The following is a 7,500-nucleotide window of genomic DNA, read 5'->3' on the forward strand; positions in this document are numbered from 1 at the left end:
CTCAGTTTGTGTCCAACACTGCTGCCTGACCTACTTGCAACCAACCCAGCTCAGTCAGCAAGCGGAGATTGCAAGCTAGCCCTGCAAGCGGGTAAAACAGCGGTCCAACTGAGGAGAAATCAGGCTGCCATGTCTCATCCTATGTAATGGGGTTTTTCAGTACTGGCCCTGGGGACCGACAGCACCGATAGCTTTCACTGTTATGCTGATGATACTCAGCTCTATATTTCTTCGCAGCCCGGTGAAACACACCAATTTGAAAAACTAATGGATTGCATAGTCGATATAAAAAACTGGATGACGAGTAATTTCTTACTGCTAAATTCTGAAAAAACAGAGGTGTTATTTATAGGACCTAAAAACTCTGCTTGTAATAACCTAGAACACTGTCTAAGACTTGATGGTTGCTCTGTCAATTCTTCGTCATCAGTTAGGAACCTAGGTGTGCTACTTGATCGCAATCTTTCCTTAGAAAGCCACGTTTCTAGCATTTGTAAAACTGCATTTTTCCATCTCAAAAATATATCTAAATTACGGCCTATGCTCTCATTGTCAAATGCAGAAATGTTAATCCATGCATTTATGACCTCAAGGTTAGATTATTGTAATGCTTTATTGGGTGGTTGTTCTGCACGCTTAGTAAACAAACTACAGCTAGTCCAAAATGCAGCAGCAAGAGTTCTTACTAGAACCAGGAAGTATGACCATATTAGCCCGGTCCTGTAAACACTGCACTGGCTCCCTATCAAGCATCGCATAGATTTTAAAATATTGCTTATTACTTATAAAGCCCTGAATGGTTTAGCACCTCAGTATTTGAATGAGCTCCTTTTACATTATAATCCTCTACGTCCGCTACGTTCTCAAAACTCAGGCAATTTGATAATACCTAGAATATCAAAATCAACTGCAGGCGGCAGATCCTTTTCCTATTTGGCGCCCAAACTCTGGAATAACCTACCTAACATTGTTCGGGAGGCAGACACACTCTTGCAGTTTAAATCTAGATTAAAGACCCATCTCTTTAACCTGGCATACACATAGCATACTAATATGCTTTTATTATCCAAATCCGTTAAAGGATTTTAAGGCTGCATTAATTAGGTAAACCGGAACCGGAAACACTTCCCATAACAACCTATGTACTTGCTACATCATTAGAAGAATGGCATCTACGCTAATATTTGTCTGTTTCTCTCTTGTTCCGAGGTCACCGTGGCCACCAGATCCAGTCTGTGTCCAGATCAGAGGGTCACTGCAGTCACCCGGATCCAGTACGTATCCAGACCAGATGGTGGATCAGCACCTAGAAAGGACCTCTACATCCCTGAAAGACAGCGGAGACCAGGACAACTAGAGCCCCAGATACAGATCCCCTGTAAAGACCTTGTCTCAGAGGAGCACCAGGACAAGACCACAGGAAACAGATGATTCTTCTGCACAATCTGACTTTGCTGCAGCCTGGAATTGAACTACTGGTTTCGTCTGGTCAGATGAGAACTGGCCCCCCAACTGAGCCTGGTTTCTCCCAAGGTTTTTTTCTCCATTCTGTCACCGATGGAGTTTCGGTTCCTTGCCGCTGTCACCTCTGGCTTGCTTAGTTGGTTACACTTCATCTACAGCGATATCGTTGACTTGATTGCAAATAAATGCACAGACACTATTTAACTGAACAGAGATGACATAACTGAATCCAATGATGAACTGCCTTTAACTATCATTTTTGCATTATTGACACTGTTTTCCTAATGAATGTTGTTCAGTTGCTTTGACGCAATGTATTTTGTTTAAAGCGCTATATAAATAAAGGTGACATTGACATTTACATTGACACTGCACAATTGGGAAGTCTGTCTTATTCTACTCACTCTGTGAGCACTCTTTCCTAAAGGGCTGACCATCAGAATCAGGTGTGCCGAACAAGGGAGATGCACTGATCCCCGGGAGCAGGAAGGAACATCGCTCTAGTACAGAGTCAGCAGAAGAGATGGACCGTAGTGATAGCAAGCTGAGGCCTACAAAAAGAAGACTGACCTTCGCCCAAACAGGGACTTGAATTAAGCAGACCACTTTCTGCCATGTTGTGTGTAACACTGCTGCCTGACCTACTTGCAACCTAGCAAGCCGAGATTGTAAGCTAGCCCTGGAAGCGGGTAAAACAGCAGTCCCACTGAGGAGAAATCAGGCTGCCATGTCTCACCCTATGTAATGGGGTTTTTCAGTGCTGGGCCTGGGGACCGACAGCACTGCACAATTCGGAGGTTTGTCTTATTCTACTCACTCTGTGAGCGCGCTTTCCTAACGAGCTGACCATCAGAATCAGGTGTGCCAAACAAGGGAGGTGCACTGATACCCTGGAGCAGGAAGGAACACCGCTCCAGTACAGATTCAGAAGAAGAGATGGACCGTAGTGATAACAAGGTGACTCCGCCAAAAGCAGACAGACCTTCGCCCAAACAGGGACTTGAAGCCTGGACCCTCAGATTAAAAGTCTGATGCTCTACCGACTAAGCTATCCTGGCTCTTGTGGAGCACCGACTTCTCACCTTTTATAAAGCAGCAGTTTTACAACAAGCTGCCCAGAAGAGACGCAGGTGTCACGAGGATGAAAGCTAGAAGCAGTTATGGCACAGAGAGCGAAGGACCATAGAAGGCACAATTATCGTCACAGAAAGCTAAAGCAATACTGCAAAGCCCTCCCGTAGCCGGCAGAGTTCGAACCTGCGCGGGGAGACCCCAATGGATTTCAAGTCCATCGCCTTAACCTCTCGGCCAAAAACAGGGCAAAAGGGACTGCTACAAGGGGTAAAGAAAGGGAAAAGAGAAGGAGAAAGGAGGGAAAGCAAGAAAAAGAAAAAAAATTATCCATCAAACTTCATGAACACTCACAAAGGATTTAAGTGTTTGATTGGTTTTTGACTATACATTTTTTAATAAAAAAATTAATAATAATAATAATAATCTGACAAACACACCACACACTCTTGCCAGGACTTGCACCTGGAATCTTCCACCCAAAGGGTGGATGTGTTACTATTACACCACAAGAGTTGTGTATTTCTTTTCTTTTTTACAAACACTGCAAATTAAACACTGGAAACAGCAACTAAAAACAAAATGTTCACAGCACAACACACACAAACAGCACAACATATGCAACTATATAAAAACCTGACTATATACATTAATATATACACCAATGAAAAAAAATCAAAGAACTCCCTGTACATTCTCCCTCCACTGTGCAACAGAGAGGCCTGAGGCTGGACAATACCACCGGCCCTTCAGCTGAGTGTGGCCAGTTGTCTTATTTTTTGCCAGCCCACACTGCTTGAAGATATAGTGATATATATCCTTTGCTAATCATTTCCGTGGTGGTTCACCTCTAGCCACTCGCTCCTCATCCTCTTGGGCAGCTTTCTGCCTTCTCCATGTGCGCTAGAGGGACAAGTTTGTGATGGCAAGGTATTAGGCTGCTGGAATTGGGGAAAGGGCTGGAATTGAGGAGGCGGCTGGAATTGGGGAGGTGGCTGGAATTGGGAAGGTGGCTGGAATTGGGAGGGGGATGGAATTGGGTAGAATGAGGCAGTGGTAGACCTGGTTGGTAGCTCGGAAAGGGTGGGTAGGACCCAGGGGGGAATGCAAAGTGTGGTGCTGGTGGGTATATGGGAAATGCAGAGTAAGATCCAGGAGGAGGGGTGGGCATTGGGCACCTGTTGGAGATACGCTTACGAATGAAGGCCTCTCCCTCCTGATTTGCTGAATCCTGAAATACCATGGCCTCATGCCCATGCTGTGCAGGAACAGCTGGAAGTTCGCGCAATTCAGGAAGAGCCTCCTTTGCCAAATATACTTGTTTGGGCAGTGCAGTACCCTGCAGAAGCATGTCTCTGTTTACACGTTTCTGTCTTTTTAGTAGCCTGCAAGAGAAACATTCTTCATCTTAAATTAGCAATTTAAGTGAATAAAAGCCCATTGTCTTTACTTCCTGTAGCATCATTTTTAAAAGCATGTACAAGAAGGTTTTATAAGTACAATCTTGATATACTACTGTGATTGTGCAAAAGTATCGCATAAAACAAGACTCACCACGAGGAAACAGTAGTGGTGTTTATCGGGACCAGAACTAGGTTTGTCTGTCCTAGAACCTCTCTGCTGTCCTCCATCAGCTGTTTTAAGTGGCTGTATACCACCACAATAGATTGTGGAATTGGCAGAGTTTTTCCTTGTGTGTCCTTGGGCCTGTTCCGTGCTTGCTGAAACTTTTTCAAAAGCCTTAGGCAAACACATTCACAGACCCTGTGGACTTCAGGGTCCTGAGCTGCCTGCCCATGAGTCATGAACAATCTATGGAAAAGAAAGATGATATAATCTGAACTGTATACTGGGTTATAAACTAGTAACGATCCAAATAGTCAAATTACCTCTCTGCTGCCTGCTGTCCTGGAGCAGAGCCACTCTGCTTCCTGGATGCTCTCCAAGGTCCTGTCAAAGCCTTCTTCTTAACCCTCTGGCTATATTTTGATGGTACCTTGTCCATGGCATGCAGAGCCATGTACAGCTGGACTATGTTGGCCTCCTCTTGTGATGACAAGGCAGTGATCGTTCGGTTTAGGCCAACCAAGTAGGCTGCCAGGGCATCAACTGCCTCCCAGCCCAAGACACCTCTGGAATCACACTGTGTACTCTGGAAATTGAGAAAAATGCCAAACACAGTCCAATAAACATATACGGTGTTGTAATAATTATTTTGCATTGTACATGCATATATTTTAACTTTACACATTGGTGACAATAGGCGTTTTGCACTTTACCAGATACATTTTTTTAAAAGTAAACAATAGTACAGGATAGCAATATTACCTGGCTTGATGTGCTAGGACTTGCAGTGTCATCCTCCTCTTCCTCAGTGACCTCCTCATCTGGGGATTTGGGTTCAGTTTCACCCACCTGACTTGTCACCTGGGCCTGCACGACAGCTACTGGAGAGTCATCAGCCCTAAGGTCAGCTGCATGGCACACAGTCGTGTCAATTTCACTATCCTCTTCGGGCTCCTCTGGGGGGACTTCAGGCATGTCATTGTGGTGTGCAATCAACTGGTCGCCTCTATTGGACTGGGCCAACAAGTACTCCACTGCAATGCGCTCCCCTGCAATAATTTGTACCACATTGTTAATGGGGAGAGGACACACACACTCACACACACAAACAAACAAACACAGGAGAGAGAGAAATACTCCAATGCTCAGCATTTTCCTGTGAGATATCTTACCAGTGGGTTTTCCTGGAGGGGTAAATTCTGGCATCAAAGCCCGACCAAGGACCCGTTGGCTCATGCTGTTTAAATGAGACATTGTGCAGACATCAAATGTCCTTAGGGTTGAGGCCCCCACCACAGATACAGCTTCTTTTGCCCGGCTCATGTTCCACCTCGAGGCCCCCTCTAACATGTACATTTGTGTGTGCATGGCATTGCATCTCCATCCTAAGAATGAAAATGCACAGATTCAGTCAATAAATTATTTTAAACTGAGGACATACAAATTTAATGACACAGTTATAGAACAGTAACACATAATAATGAGACTGATAGTAAATTCCATGAAAACAAGCCAAATCCAGGTAGCACCCAGGGTTCTGTTATTGACACAATAGTGATCTTTTCAAAGTAAAAATCTACAAAACATACTACAATTTAATATTCAGAATTTACCAGGAATGAAGGCACACTGGTGGCGGTGAAAACTCTCCAGCGAGGATGACCCTCTGCCGCACCTAAGCACGTTTAGGACTTTGCCACCCTTCTGGAGTGTCCCCGTCTTTGTGTACAACTCTACATGTGGAGGGTCCTGGATGCACTCGAGGTGTTTTGGTTGCATCTCCCAGACATGGTGCATGCTGTCAGGGTTAACCAGGCGAAACCCTGTAGTGTCAGTTAGCTCCCACACTGATTCCAGCAGCCCTGAAATCATGGCCCGGATCTCCTCAGCCCTGCGTGTCCACCGCCTACAGTGCTTCGCGAGTTCACCTGGGCTGATGCTGGCCATGAGCTGAGCCTCAGTGGGAGCCTTTCCACCATGGCTGCACTTCCACTCCCCTCTCTTGGCAGCCTTAAGTTCTTTCACATCCTCCTGATCCCACTCAAAGATACAGGAGGAAAGTTTTGAACAAAAGGTACCATAGAGAGGGTGGTGCTCTGTAGTAAGGCCACAGTTGAATCTTCTCATAAAATGGAAGATATCTAGCCTTACAATAGACTTCCATGGCCGAAAAAGTTTTAACACTGAAGATGCACCTGTTGAGGAGAAAAAATAAAAAACATGCATTTGATTTAATTTCAAACATACTTTTCAGTCAATATAATTTATTACAATTTTTAATACACTGGCTGTAAAAATAATACTAATTAATTACCATCACCAATAGGGAAAGGGGAACTTTTTTACACCACTATTAACTTTTATAAAATATATTGCAGTGCACATTTGATAAAGTAGTAATTTGAAAATCTCACCTGACTGACTGCAGCAATCCCGGTCAACATAGATGACCTCAGGCTCTGACTCGCCAGCATTCTGGTAGCGTTTGACGACGCCCTGGCACAGCTCCTCCAGTCCTGCGCCTTCAGCTGTTGTCAGAACACTGTTCAGAACCTGGCCAAGCTCATTGCCAATGTTGGTAATCCATGCAGCCGTGTCCCCAATACCACCAGCCAGCTTTTTGGTGATCTGAAAAACAAAAAGAAGGAAAAATAAAGACATTCTGACAAGCTTAATTATATATTTTCTTTGATTTGTTATGGTACATTATAATATATATATAACACAAATGTATATAACACAACATTTTTCATCATGTTGAAATTCTTTCTGGCTGAAAATAAACCTCATGCTGAAACCTTCATGTATTGTACCTTCTTTGTAGAATCCATCTTCAGGGTTCGGCCATAGGTGGAGGTAATCACCCCCTTCATTTTGTCCAAATGGCTGAGGATATCGTTGGAGTGGACAGTCTCAAACCACTGGGCGAGTGGAAGTGGCCTGAAGGGTGCGGGTGCAGAAAAGGCAGGTGCCGTTGCAGATTGGACCAGGGTAACCTTTCTCAAATGATGCTCACAATCAGAGAGGTACTGGATGGTGCGTCGTGCACACTCCCCACTGTGGGCTTCCTCTACTGCTGACTGAAGTAGGAGGAACTGTTACCACTGGTCCTTGGCCTGAGGAAAGTCACACATTTCCTGTCCAGGGCTAGCTGAGTGGTCAGCACCGCTGGAAACATGGTCCTGTGTGCCACATCCATATATTGCAGTGCACATTTGATAAAGTAGAAATTTGAAAATCTCACCTGACTGACTGCAGCAATCCCGGTCAACATAGATGACCTCAGGCTCTGGCTCGCCAGCATTCTGGTAGCGTTTGACGACGCCCTGGCACAGCTCCTCCAGTCCTGCGCCTTCAGCTGTTGTCAGAACACTGTTCAGAACCTGGCCGAGCTCATTG

The sequence above is a fragment of the Carassius carassius genome, chromosome 18 (assembly GCF_963082965.1).
Source record: "Carassius carassius chromosome 18, fCarCar2.1, whole genome shotgun sequence".
Lineage (NCBI taxonomy): Eukaryota > Metazoa > Chordata > Actinopteri > Cypriniformes > Cyprinidae > Carassius > Carassius carassius.